Genomic DNA, 9,510 nt, shown 5'->3' on the forward strand with positions numbered 1-9,510 from the left:
ATCTCTAAAAGTTATGTGGAGGATCGAGAAAAAGAGACCAGTGCACTATCCTCAAAAAGATACTCCGTACTAGTTGTTAAATCTTGCTCAATTTAACTTTGGGATACTATTGTCGAAAAAAAAAAAAAAAACTTTGGGAAAAAAGGGACCCAAAGTCTTTCTCAAAAAAAGGAGTGACTGATCATCTAATAATAAATGAAGAATAAGACTAATTGGTTGAAAAACCCCGTTATCCTCGAAAACACAGTTGGTCTACTGATCAACGTTGGCTGTGAGGATAAAAAAAGGAGTTCCAAATTTTAGCGAATTTTAGTATGAGAATTCAACGACTGTGGAAATAGGCACTTCTAGTTTGTAGCCACAAGCTAGGCACTTCTAGTTACTTTCATTTTTTTATGCTAAAATTGGAGTAAGCCCTGGGTCGAAGCGGTTAAAAGCCTTTAAAAAGTTTTTTGAACAGTATTTTAGCATAAATACAAGCATTCGCTCTTCTAATTGCATAAAAAAATTCCACGATTATAAGGGGAAAATAAATGATTTGAGTAGACAAGGGGCGCATCTATGCTAATATTATGGCACGCACGGCTTAGTCAGTTAGCGTGTTTGGAGAATGACCTCTTATGACACGCACAGCTTAGTCAGTAATTCTCGCAGCAAAGCCGTTTCATGAGCGGGGGGCTAAGCGCCTCTTTTATCAAATGAATTTATTAAATAAAATTTTTTTATTTATAGCGCACTACTTCTAGAAGAATCGGCAATTTATCTTTTCTTCCCCGAAAAGAATGCTCAACCTAAACTATTTTACTTTGGAAAAATAGACCATAGGTTAGGTGTCCATGCCACCAACCAACTCCTGAAAGAAAACAAGAGTTTCTCCGTCCGTTTTCCTAGAATTTTTCGTAGACCTCTCTGAGATGAATAATCTTTTTTAGGGAGTATGCCACCATTCGCTAAGAAAGGAAAGATCCTCTTTTTCTGCGGGCCGCAGGGAACCGTAGCATGAGAGGACGTCTAATCCTTTTTTCCCGGGTTGGCTCGAAAGATGGCACTTAGGAAAGAATTTCTTCTATTCTCTATTGAGAATGGAAGGTTTTTTGATTGAGTGAGTAAGTTCAAAAAAACGAAAGATTTTTTTTCTATCAATAACTCAATCAAAATACAAGTTTTTTAAAAAATAATCCGCTGGTCGAGCTTTCCAGAAAAAAAACGATGCGAGAACGTATTCTCTTATCTAAGCTTCTTCCCTATCATTGGCTGAAAAAAGTCTCTTTTTTGCAAGAATGGGATTAAAATTTAATTTTTTAAATTCACATTTTAATTTGAAAAAAAGACCCAAACGGGCAAACCGGAGACGGTCGACCACGATCCCGACCTTAGGTCTGCGAAAGCGACGACAGACCTGCCCGGGTATAAGGGCCTCAACACTCCTCTAAGTGTTGGTAGTAGCTTCTCTCAATTGCAGCTGAAGTTGTGACAGGGTCGAACTTTCGCACTGAATTTTTTTAGCATAAAAAAATCTGATGAATTTTAAGAAAAATTTTATGTTCCCTCTCGCTCCATTGTTTAAGGCACGTAAGCTTCATCTCCTCCAACTCTTGGCTGCTTGGGTTAGGAGCGTTTTCAATATGATTCTTTTTTTTTTTATCATGTAAAAGAAAAACCTTTTTTATTCTTAACACGAAAGTGTGCAGTCTTATCCCATGCTGAGATCTCATTCAAAGAGAAAGATATAAAATATCTGGAGTTTCTTTTCTTCTTTAAGTATTTCTAACTTCGAAATCTCTTGAGCCTCAAAGTGAAAGACACCAAATTTTACGGGCTGCTCCTTTACGAAGATGATACGACTGCTCCAGAGACTTCTCCAGCAACAGCTGCCGGTGAGAATTGCCCTTTTTACCCGTTGGTAAGGAATGTTTTGACTCTCCTCTGGTTGGTAACCAAGTTGGGAAGACGAGACACCCGCTACCCTCGAATATTTCCACTCGGGACATGCGTTCCAGCCCTTGGACTGCTCTCTCACCAAGATCTCTTAAAGCCATTAATAAGCGGTTTTGAGACAAGGAAGAGTAGTTTTTCTTGGCCAGCCGCACACAAAGGGGGCCGGTCTCTACTGATTTTCATCGCTCGTATACACGAATAACCAAATCATGCAAACTGCCAACTTCATTCCTTCATTCCGAGACTAGCGGTTGGAATGCTCTCGAGAAAAAGCCTTTTGAAATGAAAGCCCTAACTCATTCTTATGGAGTTCTATTTCAGGTGGATTGGTTTTAAGTGCTTCGAGCCAGGGTATTTCGTACCGAGCCTAAGAATATTAAGCGCCCCTATATGTTACCCAACCCTTCTCGTAAAATGATTAAATTTTATGCTTTTACAGAAAAAATAGGTTTACTTGAACTGGTGGTATATGGCTGACCTTTGATTAGTATTTCATGCCATTTTGAAAAAAAACCTAGACGGGAATGCTGGGCACAAACAGTTCTTCTGCACACTAGATAGATCTCTTCATCGTAGCGCGCAGCGGTGGGACACCAACAAGGGGCCTTTTTGCATCAATTCCACTCATAGGTGAGATTTTGAACCGCCCGATTTACCAAGGAATCTTTTGGTTGCTTTTGGCGGACCTAGAATCTTCTAGAACATTCCGGATTCTTCTAGGAGCATCTAGCATGTTCCAGAGAAATATAGTCCACGGAACTCAATTTTCAGCACGGTTTCGCTCATTCATCTTTGAAGAAGTTTCTTTGATTTGAATTGTAATTCTCTTTGATTTCGTCTGGTATTTTAATATGTACTTCATTTACTTTACTATAACTAGATCGAAAATTAAACTTAATGAAATTAAAAATCTTCATCCAGTGCCAATCAGAGAGTTCTTCCCGCAATCGCAACTGAGAATGTTTCCGCTTGAGGGCTCATATTTGTATGACTAAACTTCAATATTGACACCGATATCGTTAGCTCCAAAGGAAAAAACTTCTATTAGTACACTGGTGAACCAATTAAGGAAGTTCTCATAATATGCATGACGTAAAGTAATAAAGTAGCTTCGGGACCAAGGAGTTCTCGAACCAACTCTTCCCTCCCGAAAAAGAAAGCGTACCGGCAGTTTGAGTCGCTTACTTCATTTTGATGAGGAAGAAACTGACGTCGAAGAGCCTGTCGAGAAGAGATGGGATTTGTTTGACCTACTACTATCTAGTGGACAGACAAGGGGGATTTCCTTCCTTGGCTCAGAATAGCAAAAATGCGTTCCTCGTCATATCATTAATATTTTTTATGGATATTGCCGGGAAGAGTTGAGAACAAAGTGCCTATTAATATAAATATCTTATAGACCACTTTAATTCATTTTCTTTTTGAAGAATGACCTAGTTCAAAACACGATAAAAAAAAAGAAAAGAATTTAATAATTATTCAGCATAAGCATAAAAAACCTTATGGGCACCCTAATAAATAGGATCCACCGCAGAATAATTCATTGAGGATATTCTTATGCTAAAATTGGAGTAGACAAGGGGTGCATCTCGTTGGGCGTGGAGAAGCATTGGGAACCTCAATTTCTCTCTTCGGAGCCCTTTCTTTTCTCGTCCCAAATGCAATTTTTAGTAAAAAAATTTAATGGAAATCTAACTTTTCCTTTCTCTCTTTAATCGGTTATTAAGTTTGATCCTGGCTCAGAAGAAGTGATCGTCCGCCCAAAAAGGACCTAACTCCGCCTACAAAAACATAATAGTCGTATGAAAGTAAAGTCTCCCCCGTACAAAGATAAGTCTCAGGTGGAGCGAGAGGAACTTGGGTTTCCAGATTTTTTTTTCTCTATCGAGATTCAAGTTTTCTTGCCAGAGGTCTATCTGCCCTATCAATAGCTAAGACAGGTCCTCTCTCTCTTCTTTTTTTTGGGTAGGATTTCCTTTTTGAAGTTCTATTGGGTAAAGTTCCAATGTTTGTGGCTCGATTCATCCCCAGTACAACCATTACGGCTCAAACAAAGAAAAGTCTAGTCTGAATTCACGCACGGCCCGCCCTATTATTATCAACTACACCATGGACAATAAGCCTCACCCGATCATTACTTATGGGCTAAGACATCATAATAAAATACAACCTTCATGATTAGAATCTTCTAGAACATTCCGGATTCTTTTATGAGATCCGTAGCGTGTTATGAGCATCGGGCTAAGGGGCGGTTGAGCAACTCGCTTGAGTATGCTTTTCGGGTTTAAACAAACCCGTGTTTTTTCGGCATGACCTGATTGTGGAAACATATAAAAATTTATATAACCATCAGAAAAAGCATAAAATTTAATCAATTAAATTTTCCACAAAATTTTTTAGAATGGGTTTTCAACTTCATAAGCATAAGCATAAAAAACCTGGAAGGATTTGTTGAATGGACAAGTGCCTATTAATATTGAACCTGTCAATATGAGCCGGTCGGTCCCAAATTGAGAAAGAAGAATAGGCACTTCTCAATGTGGAGACAAATTGTCTTTCTTGAGTATAGGATAATAGTTTTTTTTGTCAAATATTTTTACGTTTAGGATTCATTCTTAATAAAGATTTATATTCTCGAGTAGGGCTGTTTTAGGGATAGGTTTATTTTTTTCTATCTTTTAGGAAAATTTCGGACGAGAATAAATTTGAGACTAAAGATAAATTGCCAATTTAACGCCCTTTTCCCCGATCATTTATTCTCTAAATCGTCGAATGATGATAGTTTAATCTTTGTACCGACCGTCCTTGCTCTTTCCTTCTATCACATTATCCTCTCCCCGAGTTTTTTGTTGGGATGAAGTTTTATTAATTTTTCCATTACATTTCGGGGAAATTGATTCTCTTAAGGATCGAGCCCAATCTCTTGGCTTTGCGTGAGGTTAACCCTGGAATATTCTACATGCAAAAGATAGGGTATTTCGCACACCAATTCCTCAAATATTTCCCTTTAAGATCAAATAATTCCATCGAATTGAGCCGCCTATCCCGGAATGGAATGGGATAGAAAGAACGCGAAGCGCTAGCACTATAGGGTCGGTCGGTCTTTTTCATCATTCGACGATTTTACTAGTGAAAATTTCCCACGAAATTTTTTAATAAACCCGTGAATTTCGGTGCCTTTCACTTGGAGGAGAGATTTCGAACCTGTCATCATTTTCCCATTCATGGTCTTGCCCTCCTTAGCCAATGTCATGGCAGTTGACGCATTAAACTCCTCAACCGCGACGAAAGAAGGGAGCTTCCTTCCTCCAAAGAGATGATCTAAAACCAAATTACTATTCCAGACTGGTTTACCACCCGACATAGGATATGTTTTCATTACAAAGGGATAGAGAGAGAGCATATCGTAAGCCCTGTTTTCCACCCAATGTTGTTGGAAAATCTCGGCGGAAAGAAGGATCTTTTCGACGATGTTCAAGAAAGTAAAATCTTCCGGGCACCCAAAAACACCACTTTATGTCCGAAAAACCACAAGAAACTTATAAATACGATCTATCTCACGACTATCTATAATACGCTAGAATGAATGCGTGGTCTGGGCACTCTACCTGGAATGTTCTTTTAACAAAGACACAGGCTTTCTCAATTCCCGTTTTCGGCATGACCTGATTTTCTTAGTGAACCGGACTTTAAAAAGAAATTTTTTTAATAAACCCGGAAAAAATGGGAGAAATCGTCTGTGCGGCGGGATCACCTCCTTTTAGGGGAGAGCTCAGCTTCGCCGCCCCTCCCGTAAACAGGAGCCCGTCATTTAGGAGCACTCTTTTTAAAAAAAAGTATAAATATCATAAGAAAAGAATCGCGTCTACGAAGAAAAAATTTCCCACGGAGGTGGTCCAGAAGCTTCCAGCAAGCAAGACGAGATCACCACTTCTCTCAGTAATGGGTTTTCTCAACCGCTCGAAAGGGTTGGGCTTCTGTTTTAATTTTACTGTGCCAATTGAATATACATTTATAACCTTTATTTAAAATTTAAATAAAAATTTGGGCACACTGTGTTTTCAAAAGCTTTCTGTCGAACCGGCTCCTATTTCAATCCATGCTGGACTCCTGACAAGAAGCATTACTCTCCGGATTCCTTGGATTCGATTAAAACTCCTCCCCGCTTGCTCGTGCATGCAAGCTCCTAGCTCTAAAGAACAAGTGAGATTGAAACATCCCAGGATTAATATTAAATCTTAAACTCCTCTTTTGCAGCTGTTTGAGACGAACGGAGTTTGCGGAAGGAGCAAAAGCAAAGTAGTTGGAGCTAATTTCTGGTGGAGTTTTAATCGAACAAAAAAATTGATTCGGGTCAAACCCCTTGGTGGGAAATTCCACCAATAATGAATCTGAATATAATGCTGATTCAGCAAGATTTAACTCTTCCACAATTGATAAAAAGGGAGATATTTAGTATTGAACCCATTCGTCTGTCTGTTAATAAGGAATCCAGAGGCGTTTCCAGATATATTACTCAAAAGAATCGACACAATACAGCTAATCGGGGATTTCTTTTGGTTGTAGTTCGGATTTTTTATATTATTTTTTTATTTCAATAAAAGGATAGCAGGAGTTTATAAAAAAAGCTTCTCGATTTTTCTTTAGATAAAGTCCCATTTATAAATAATGTATTTAGTGGGTCCTGAGACGGGATTTCTAAAGAAAGTCTTTTATAATTCCTTTCCGATTAAATGTTGATTCTCCTTAGTTTTGAGCGGTTATCAAGAACCCGCGAGGGACGAGTCCCCTTGCTATAGTGAGGACTTACGCCCAGCAGAGTCTCCCTCTCACGTTAGTGATAAGACCGAGGCGAAGATCAATCCCCGTCATTCGCCCATCAATAAATGGACCTTTTTTCTTCCTTCCACGAGGTTCTAAAGGAAAGAAAGGGGCGGCTATCTGGATGCTTTTGTCTTGATTATCATCTTCCACTTTGTTTTGAATTTCTCCAAACGGCACAGGGCCAAGCCTTTAGTTTAGGTAGGGGGGTCGCATCAATATTGATTGGTCCGAGCTTATTAACGAAATTCCCGATTCTACCTCCGATTCCCCTGTCATTTCTGAAAGGAAAAGTACTTTTCGAGTGTGACTTTTTCATTTTGCCGCGTTTTTCGTTGAATGCAATTGAAGAAGTGCCAGCCCTCTCGATAGATTAATTACGTCTCTTCGAATAGGCTTACGCGAGGGTACTTATTGAACAGAATGGATTTCATGGAAAAACAAGTGTTTCCACGCCTCTACCACCCAGTCAATTCTGTTCTACTTAATCCCCCTTTCATGTAGTTTTCGTTGAGACGGCCCGGTTGAGTCTCGTAAGCCAAGACGTTCTTCGCGAGTGCCGCAACAGTCTAAACTCCGTCTATATTTATGAAGCAGTTTATGCCTCACTTTTCCTTTTTCCGATTCTATGAACTTCCTTGTCAATCTCGGAAAAAATCACGGCTTTTGGTAATTTTTAAAATTTATTTTCCAATTTAGTATTAATGATCAAATCTCATTACTTTTTAATTTTCTTTGTGGGGCAAAACCTCACTCACATCAAAACGGCTCCCATAGAAAGTACATAATGGAAATGTGCAACCTAAAGCCCATAGGCTTAGCTTTAAGCCGCTATCGTTCCGTTCGGATAAGTAAAGTCCCTTCGGTCGGTGCGCACTACTTCTAGAAGAATCGGCAATTTATCTTTTAAGGGAAGAATTCCATTTTAAGATAATATATATCGTGTGGGGTCAAATAGAAAGTAAATGGGGTCAAACAAACTATATTTTAACCGGTTATTAGAGAAGAAGGTAGAAGAGAAAATAAAAAAGAGAAGGTGCATAACAATTCTCTAACTTTTAACATGATTAAATTATACTCCCTCATATTCACAATAAACTTTCCATTTTATTTTGACACAAAAATTAAGGAAACACACTACCCACCATATAAATAAATTTGGACCACACAAATACAATACCCACCATACAATTAAATTTAAACCACACAAATACTTACCAAAAAAAAAAAAATAGAAAAATTATTGTAAATAGACGAAAAAGAAAATATGCATTTTATATTGAATAGGAGGGAGTACTCTGTAACAATGTTATGGCTTGAGGCTTGACTAGAGTAGTCAACTAGCCAAAGAAGAAAAATTCGATAAAATATGCGTAAATTCAACTTTTTAAAGTAATACAGTAGTATATAATTGATGCCAGAGATGCCATATGATTTTATACAAGCTTTTAGATTGTACAGTAACATTTTCCTATATTTTTTTTTCCGATAAGGTAAAGAAACTAGGTTAACCGAAATCAACCTATAGCATCCTCTCGGATGTGAACGGTAAACGAAAGTAGAAAACTTTCAAAATACCATAGAAAATCATAATAAGACCAAAAAAATAGAAGGTAAACAAAAGACTCTCACAAAAAAAGTCCAACTCTTCGAAAGGCCAAAAAAAAAAAATCAACTTTAAAAACGGAAAAAAAACAAGTTTCTTCCGGTCCAGACAGGTCCAGGTTTGTCGGTCTTGTACAACTCCAATTGGGATTTGTTGACTTGTTTTTTTTTCCATCTAACATTTTCCTATTACTACATTATTACACACGATAGAACACTACAAAGAGAATGACTATTATCGGGGAGGTCGTGTCAGTTTCGTGTTTGTATCAGTTTTAAATGAAACAGTTGTTGATTATTACATCATATACGACTAAACATTACAAATACGCCTGTGCATCGCACGGGCATTAAATCTAGTCTATCTATATTATTAAAAGAAGCATTTTTCGAGCGTTGTGAGAGACCCCAACTTTTACAAAATTGTAAAACTAATAAGATAATGGTGCTGTTTGGCCTAGTTTATGTGAAATAACTTTTACTTTGTAGAATGAGTTTTTTTATAAACTACTTTTTGAAAAAGTTGTGGTTGTTTGGCCTAACTTTTGTAAAAGTAGTTTCTTAATAAATTGATGTGTTTGGCCTACTACTGCTTTTTAGTTTTTTTTTTCCATAAATATAATATTACAGTTGGAGCACATGAAAACAATATAACTCGAGAATTGTTGATTGAGTCAAACTTCTAATTACTTATACAAGTAATCTAGGTAGCACGGACACTTCTTCTAATCAGCCGTCCCGTGTCCGACACCGTGTCGGACACCGACACTCCTCGGACACACGTCAAAACGTGTCGGACACCTATAAAGCCGTGTCTAATTTTCAACATTTATTCGGGCACGTGTCCGACGCGTGTCCATGGTATTTCGGCCGTGTCCGACGCGTGTCCATGACATTTGGACATCATTTGGGGTGAATGATGTTCTTTAAGCGTGAAATGAGCTATTGAAAGAGATTGATTAAAAGATTCGTTTGGATGGTAAATTAAAATTAGTTAATATCAATGGCAAGTTTTAACTTCACTTATTTAAATTTAATATCAAATACTTTTATAAAAAAAAAATTGAACGTTTATAATTATAAAATATATATTTTATTACGTGTCCCGTGTCCTAAATTTCAAGGGATGCCGTGTCACGTGTCCGT

Source organism: Silene latifolia, chromosome Y (genome assembly GCF_048544455.1).
Source record: "Silene latifolia isolate original U9 population chromosome Y, ASM4854445v1, whole genome shotgun sequence".
Lineage (NCBI taxonomy): Eukaryota > Viridiplantae > Streptophyta > Magnoliopsida > Caryophyllales > Caryophyllaceae > Silene > Silene latifolia.